This window comes from Oreochromis aureus, linkage group 10 (assembly GCF_013358895.1).
Source record: "Oreochromis aureus strain Israel breed Guangdong linkage group 10, ZZ_aureus, whole genome shotgun sequence".
NCBI classification, from domain to species: Eukaryota; Metazoa; Chordata; class Actinopteri; order Cichliformes; family Cichlidae; genus Oreochromis; species Oreochromis aureus.
In genome coordinates, this window is record NC_052951.1 from 260,468 (window position 1) to 268,563 (window position 8,096).

Genomic DNA, 8,096 nt, shown 5'->3' on the forward strand with positions numbered 1-8,096 from the left:
GACTCATTTCAGAAGACCGTTCATCTTCTTCGCCTGTTTTCAGCAGAAAGTACAACATTTTCTCTTCTTTTCAGCAGACAGTACAACTTCTTCACCTCTTTTCAGCAAATTTTTCAGCTGCTTCTGCACTCTGCAAGTTTTTTCTCTTATCATATCTCTTTTTGGGATGCGAAGCAGTTTGGCTCACTGAGGTTACCAGCTACCCTGAGACCAGGTGGGGCAGGTTCGAATCTCACCCCTGGCTGTTGCATTCTTCCCTTCTCACTTTCCCTGTGCTTTTGTGAAACACTTCAGTGTAGCCTTTATAATAACACAATTTTCAACAGAATGTTTAGCTTCTTTACTTGTTTTCTGCAGAAAGTTCAGCTTCACCTCTTTTCAGCACACAGTACACCTTCAGCACCACTGTAGTTTTTCTGCTGACTGTTTAGTTTAGTTTATCTACTGCTTTCCTGCTTGTCTACATGTTCTGCCACTTTCTCACCATTCAACAAATAGTACTTTTAAAGGAACTTCAGCCTGTTCAGCTTTTTTAAACTGACTGTTTTCATTGTTTAACATTTCTGCTCATTTATTACAATTCTGCAAAGTTTTTATGATTTCAGCTTCACCTGTTTTCAGCAGACAGTTCAGCTTCTTCTGCACCCTGCATGTTTTTTCCTCTCATCATATCTCTTCTTGCAATTCGAAATGGTTTGACCCACTGAGATGGGCAGCAGTTCTTGACATTCTTCACTGTACGCTCTAAAATCAATCCATTTTTTGCAAACTTTAGCTTCTACAACCTCTTTTCAGCAGATTAGTTGGTTCGTCTGCTGTTTTTGGAAGACAATTTCCGCTAAACAGCATTCACAATGCAATTTTACACAAATATACACCCCAAAAAAAAAAAAAAAAAAAAACTATTCTAGGCTCCTCTACCAATGAAACGTGACAAACTTACATGTTATTTGGTTATCGTTATGTCATGACATACACTTAAAGTACAGTTAAATGCAATAGAGTTAAAGCTAAACATTACATCAATACTCCCTGAATTATCTTTATTTGAACAATAAGTTCTGATACTTTTAGAACTCATAGATACAACCAGTGCTTTGCTACTAATTCAATTCAATTCAATTCAATTTTATTTATATAGCACCAAATCACAACAAAAGTCGCCTCAAGGTGCTTTATATTGTACAGTAGATCGCACAATAATAAATACAGAAAAACCCAACAATCATATGACCCCTATGAGCAAGCACTTTGGCGACAGTGGGAAGGAAAAACTCCCTTTTAACAGGAAGAAACCTCCGGCAGAACCAGGCTCAGGGAGGGGCGGCCATCTGCTGCGACCGGTTGGGGTGACAGAAGGAAAACAGGATAAAGACATGCTGTGGAAGAGAGACAGAGATTAATAACAGATATGATTCGATGCAGAGAGGTCTATTAACACATACTGAGTGAGAAAGGTGACTGGAAAGGAAAAACTCAATGCATCATGGGAATCCCCGGCAGCCTACGTCTATTGCAGCATAACTAAGGGAGGATTCAGGGTCACCTGGTCCAGCCCTAACTATATGCTTTAACAAAAAGGAAAGTTTTAAGCCTAATCTTGAAAGTAGAGATAGTGTCTGTCTCCTGAATCCAAACTGCAAGCTGGTTCCACAGAAGAGGGGCCTGAAAACTGAAGGCTCTCCCTCCCATTTTACTTTTAAATACTCTAGGAACAGCAAGTAGGCCTGCAGAGCGAGAGCGAAGTGCTCTAATAGGGTGATATGGCACTACAAGGTCATTAAGATAAGATGGGGCCTGATTATTTAAGACCTTGTATGTGAGGAGCAGGATTTTGGATTCAATTCTGGATTTAACAGGAAGCCAATGAAGGGAAGCCAAAACAGGAGAAATATGCTCTCTCTTTCTAGACCCTGTCAGTACTCTTGCTGCAGCATTTTGGATTAACTGAAGACTTTTCAAGGAGTTTTTAGGACATCCTGATAATAGAGAATTACAGTAGTCCAGCCTGGAAGTAATAAATGCATGAACTAGTTTTTCAGCATCACTCTGAGACAGGATATTTCTAATTTTAGAGATGTTGCGCAAATGGAAGAAAGCAGTCTTACATATTTGTTTAATATGTGCATTGAAGGACATGTCCTGGTCAAAAATGACTCCAAGGTTCCTCACAGCGTTACTGGAGGCCAAGGTAATGCCATCCAGAGTAAGAATCTGGTTAGATACCATATTTCTAAGATTTTCAGGGCCGAGTACAATAACCTCAGTTTGATCTGAATTAAGAAGCAGAAAGTTAGCGGCCATTGTAGAATTATAGGAATTATTTTAGGGTTACTGTTCATAACCATCATCTTTATCATTGCATTAATTATCATTTCATCCAAGCATTTATTGAAGTGCTGGCATTAGGTTATAATTTGTATTACAGGGGTTATCATAATCAAATATTAACATGTTTATTACAGGTTGTTCTAAAATTTAAAGGTTTTCGAATGTTTTTATATTCTTATACTGAAGTCTTCAGTGGGTGAGAAGCTGACTGCAGGGACAGGAAGTTACATGCTTTTGCAGAAGTGAAACCGAAAGCAGAGTGAGTGCAAGTGAAGAGCAGGGTGTTTATTATGCATACTGCGGATTAAGCCTTAAGTAGTTGTGGTAGACTGAAACAGTTGTTATATATTTTACATATAAGTCAAGATCATTACACACAGGATGGCCTTAGCCTGGTTGGTTGCTTAAGTTGAGGTCAACTAAGGTTCAGAAAGCAGATGCAAACTCTGCACGTACAGACAGACAAATAGTGAGAGGTCATGACACGCACGCAGTACACAGCATGCGCGCCGCCGCACGTACGCACACACACACACACCATAACAGATCTATTTTGGTAGGGCAGAAGTGGAGATGTATTTTTGCTGCAAATGCAGAATTGTGCCGAAGTACTTAGAGGAAGTGCAACAGATGTCCCAGAGGGAAGCGACAGCGAAGACGAGCTGAGGGGAAGCACCGACCTGAAGACAATGTTCTTTAAAACTATGTTAAAGTTCACGGAACATGTTGTGGTTTAAGTGACGTAAGCTGTACTTTGTCTATTTTTGTGAAAGAGGGGGGCTTTGTTGTCTCAACCCTATAAAACCTTTGTCTAAGTATTTTAAGTTCAGTTCGATTGCTGACTTTGCCCAGCTTCGGACTCCACGCGTGTAAACAATAAATCTTCGCTTTGATGACATCTTCCGGACCAGAGTTGTTATTTGCTTGTGAGCCCTCCGTACTCCTTTTCTCCAACTTTGAACCTTAACACCATCCAGGTCTTTATGTCTTTAAGACATTCCTGCAGTTTAACTAATTGGTGTGTCTTACCTGGCTTCATGGATAGATTGAGCTGCGTGTCATCTGCATAGCAGTGAAAATTTATGCTATGTCTTCTAATGATGCTGCCTAGTGGAAGCATGTATAATGTAAATAGAATTGGTCCTAGCACTGAACCCTGTGGAACTCCATAATTGACCTTAGTGGGTGAAGAGGACTCTCCATTTACATGTACAAATTGGAGTCTATTAGATAGATATGATACAAACCACTGAAGTGCAGTACCTGTAATACCTACAGCATGTTCTAATCACGCTAATAGGATATTATGGTCAACAGTATCGAACGCTGCACTACGGTCTAGCAGGACAAGCACAGAGATGAGTCCACTGTCAGAGGCCATAAGAAGATCATTTGTAACCTTCACTAAAGCTGTTTCTGTGCTGTGATGAGCTCTGAAACCTGACTGAAACTCTTCAAATAAGCCATTCCTCTGCAGATGATCTGTTAGCTGTTTGACAATTACTCTTTCAAGGATTTTTGATATGAAAGGAAGGTTGGAGATTGGCTATAATTAGCTAAGACAGCTGGGTCTAGAGATGGCTTTTTGAGTAAAGGTTTGACTACAGCCAGCTTGAAGGCCTGTGGTACATAGCCGATTATTAGAGATAGGTTGGTCATATTTAAGATTGAAGAATTAATTAATTGGAGAAAAAGAGTCTAACTTAATATCGATGGTACTAAAAGTAGCTGTAGATAATATTACATCTGTGGGATGATTATTGGTAAATTTTTCTCTAATGATAAAAATTTTATTAGTGAAGAAGTTCATGAAGTCATTACTAGTTAACGTTAAAGGGATTGTTGGCTCAGTAGAGCTCTGACTTTTTGTCAGCCTGGCTACAGTGCTGAAGAGAAACCTGAGGTTGTTCTTATTTTCTTCAATCAGTGACGAATAGTAAGATGTTCTGGCTTTGCGGAGGGCTTTCTTATAAAGCAGCAAACTATTTCTCCAGCCTAAATGATGATCCTCTAAATTTGTGACACACCATTTCCTCTCCAGCTTACGAGTTATCTGCTTTAGGCTACGTGTTTGAGAATTATACCACGGAGTCAGGTACTTCGGATTTGAGACCTTAGTTTTCACAGGAGCTACAGTATCCAGAGTCGTACGTAGTGAGGAGGTAAAATTTTTAACAAGATAATCGACCTCTGTTGGAGTAGTGTTCAGGTAGCTGCTCTGCTCTATGTTGGTACAGGGCATTGAAGATGATAACAGTGGGTGGATTATATTCTTAAACTTAGTTACAGCACTTTCAGAAAGACATCTACTACTACTACTACCACTACTTTGATGAAGTCTACTCTCCACTGCTGTGTAATCAATTATTGTAAATGTAAATGTTATCAGGAAATGATCAGACAGCAGAGAGTTTTCAGGAAACACTGTTAAATGTTCAGTTTCTATGCCATATGTTAAAACAAGATCTAGAGTGTGATTAAAGTGGTGGGTGGGTTCTTTTACATTTTGAGAGAAGCCAATTGAGTCTAATAACAGATTAAATGCCATGTTGAGGCTGTCATTTTTAGCATCTACATGGATGTTAAAATCACCCACAATAATTATTTTATCTGAGCTGAGCACTAAATCAGATAAAAAGTCTGAGAAATCAGAGAGAAACTCTGTGTAAGGCCCAGGTGGACGATAGATGGTAACAAGTAAGACTGGTTTCTGAGTTTTACAGCTGGGGTGGACAAGGCTAAGCATCAGGCTTTCAAATGCATTAAAAGTCTGTCTGGGTCTTTGGTTGATTAATAGGCTGGTGTGAAAAATTGCTGCCACACCGCCCCCTCGGCCTGTGCTTCGAGGTTTCTGGTAGTTAGAATGACTCGGGGGTGTTGATTCATTTAAACTAACATAATTATCCGGCTGCAACCAGGTTTCTGTAAGGCAGAGTAAATCGATTTGTTGATCAATTATTAAGTCATGTACTAACAGAGACTTGGAGGAGAGAGACCTAATATTTAATAATCCACATTGTTTTACTCTTTGGTTCAGATGTGGATACTGTATTGTTCTTTCTTTTTGATTTTTTATGTTTAAATTGTTTATTGCTGGTTTTTAGTTTGTTTTTTGTCCGTTTGGGAGCAGACACGGTCTCAATGGAGATGGGTTTTTGGGGGGGTAGCAGGAGGAGAGAAGCTGCAGAGACGCGTGTAAGACTGCAACTCTGCTTCCTGGTCCCAACTCTGGATAGTCATATTTTAGGGGGTTTAATAAATTGGTCCATATTTCTAGAAATGAGAGCTGCTCCATCCAAAGTGGGATGGATGCCGTCTCTCCTAACAAGACCAGGTTTCCTCCAGAAGGTTTGCCAATTATCTATGAAGCCCACATCGTTTCTGGGACACCACTCAGACAGACAGCAATTTAAGGAGAACATGCGGATAAATATGTCACTCCTGGTCTGATTGGGGAGGGGACCAGAGAAAACTACAGAGTCCGACATTGTTTTGGCAAAGTTGCACACCGATTCAATATTGATTTTAGTGACCTCCGATTGGCGTAACCGGGTGTCATTACTGCCGACGTGAATTATGACCTTACTGTATTTACGTTTACCCTTAGCCAGCAGTTTTAAATTTCCTTCAATGTCGCCTCCTCTGGCCCCTGGAAGACAATTGACTATGGTTGCCGGTGTCTCTAGCTTCACGTGTCTGAGAACAGAATCACCAATTACCAGAGTTTGACACCCGGCGGGTGTGTCGCCGAGTGGGGAAAAACGGTTAGACACATGAATAGGTTGGTGGTGTACCTGGGGCTTCTGTTTAAGACTATGCTTCCTCCTCACCGTCACCCAGCCGCCCTCTTTCCCTAGCTGCTTGGGGTCTGCCGGGGAACAGCTAGCGGGGCCTACGCTATCTTTGGCTGCACCAGCTACAGGGGCCTGGCTAGCTACGGGTGAATGAAGGGTGCGAAGCCAAGTCTCCAATTCAGTAATCCTGGCCTCCAGAGCTGCAAATATGCTACATTTGTTACAGGTATCATTACTGCTAAAGGAGGCCGAGGAGTACGTAAACATCTGACACAATGAGCAGGAAAGTGCAGGAGGGACAGGTGAAGTAGCCATGGTGCTAACGAGTCGGCTACGAGCTAAGCTAAGCTAGCGAAACAGTACAGAGACAGTGAGTGAATACTTTGGCTATAAACTAGGTAGTGAGTACACAGAAAGGGTGCTTCAGATGAAGCACGTGAAGATTATACTATGAAGAAGGAATGTATCTAAAAGTTTTTAATTAAATTGCTAAGCAGAAAAGCTACTCAGAAACACCACTGTGTTTGAGCAGGAACAGGAAGTGATACTCTACCACAAAGCGAGCGAACACCACGTGACAGCACCACCAAGAGTACTACATACTGTTTTTTCCTGATAAATCTCTTGACACTAATTTCATCAGTGAGTTGGACAAATATGTTGCCTATTAAGGCAATCATTTTTACCTCTATGAGAATGAAAATGTTATGATGACCCTAGAAATGTATCAGAGGATCATGATTTAAAATGTTGGGGCTGAGGCTGCAGACAAGAATGTTATAAAAACATTTATGAATGAATTTGTTTTCTATTTGTTTGTTTGTTTGCTGTGGTGGCTGCCATCACTGGAATAAAATGCCTTGCTTAATGTTTGAATAATTGTTGTTGTGTGATGTTACCATGGCATCCCGTCCACACCCAGTCCAGTATTCACACTGTAGAGGTGTGATTAACATGTGACAACTTCTAGGTTCTCAGGCAAGACACATTAGACACTTTCTAATGTTGCCAGTTTCCACAACCTTTGAACCTTATATACACACAGAAAACCTGGGTATAGAAACCATCCTATCAAATCATCCTTTTGTTAGTGAAATCCGACCAACTTTGATGCCTCTAACAGAGCTGTTGAACATTTGGACTGTTGCTGATGTTAGGGTTCAAATATTGAGAGAGGAATCCATAAAAACCACAGATCCAGGCGTGTACAATTTAGACGGCATTTTAATGAATTACACATGTGTGAGTTCAACAACCCAATCAGTATTGAACTGCTTTACCATATTCAGACAACGGTTTTATAGGGTTAAGATAGTACAGCCCCCCTTTTCTGTTGCTAGGCAGATTTAAACAAAGCATACGTCACTCCAAAACCACAATGACTCTTAACATAGTCTAAAACAGAACATCTTCTTCGGGTCGACGCCAAGTGCTTCCTGTCAGCTGTCTTCGCTGTCGCTTATCTTCTGGGACATCAGGTCCACGTTCTGCACAAAATGTCACTCATGCACAACTTTGCAGTCATAAACTCTTACCTACTAAATAAGTCTGTGTGTGTGTGCACGTGCAGGGGCGCGTGCATGCTGTGTACTGCGTACGTGTCATGACCTCTCACTATTTGTGTCTGTATGTGTATGTCACCTCTGTCTGTGCGCAGATGCTCTCTGCACCTTAGTTGACCTCAACTTAGGCAACCAGGCTAAGACCATCCTGTGTGTAATGATCTTAACTTCTATGTAAAATGTATAAACAACTGATTCAATCTAATCCAACTACTTAAAGCTTAAATCAAAGATAAATGCATAATAAACACCCTACTCTTTGGCTTGCACTCACTCTGCTTTCGGTTTCACTTCTGCAAAAGCATGCCCTGCAGACGTGTTTCCTGTCAGCCTGCAACTCCGCCTGTCACCCACTGAAGACTATGTGTAAGAATATAAAAACATTCAAAAGCCTTTAAAATTATAAATT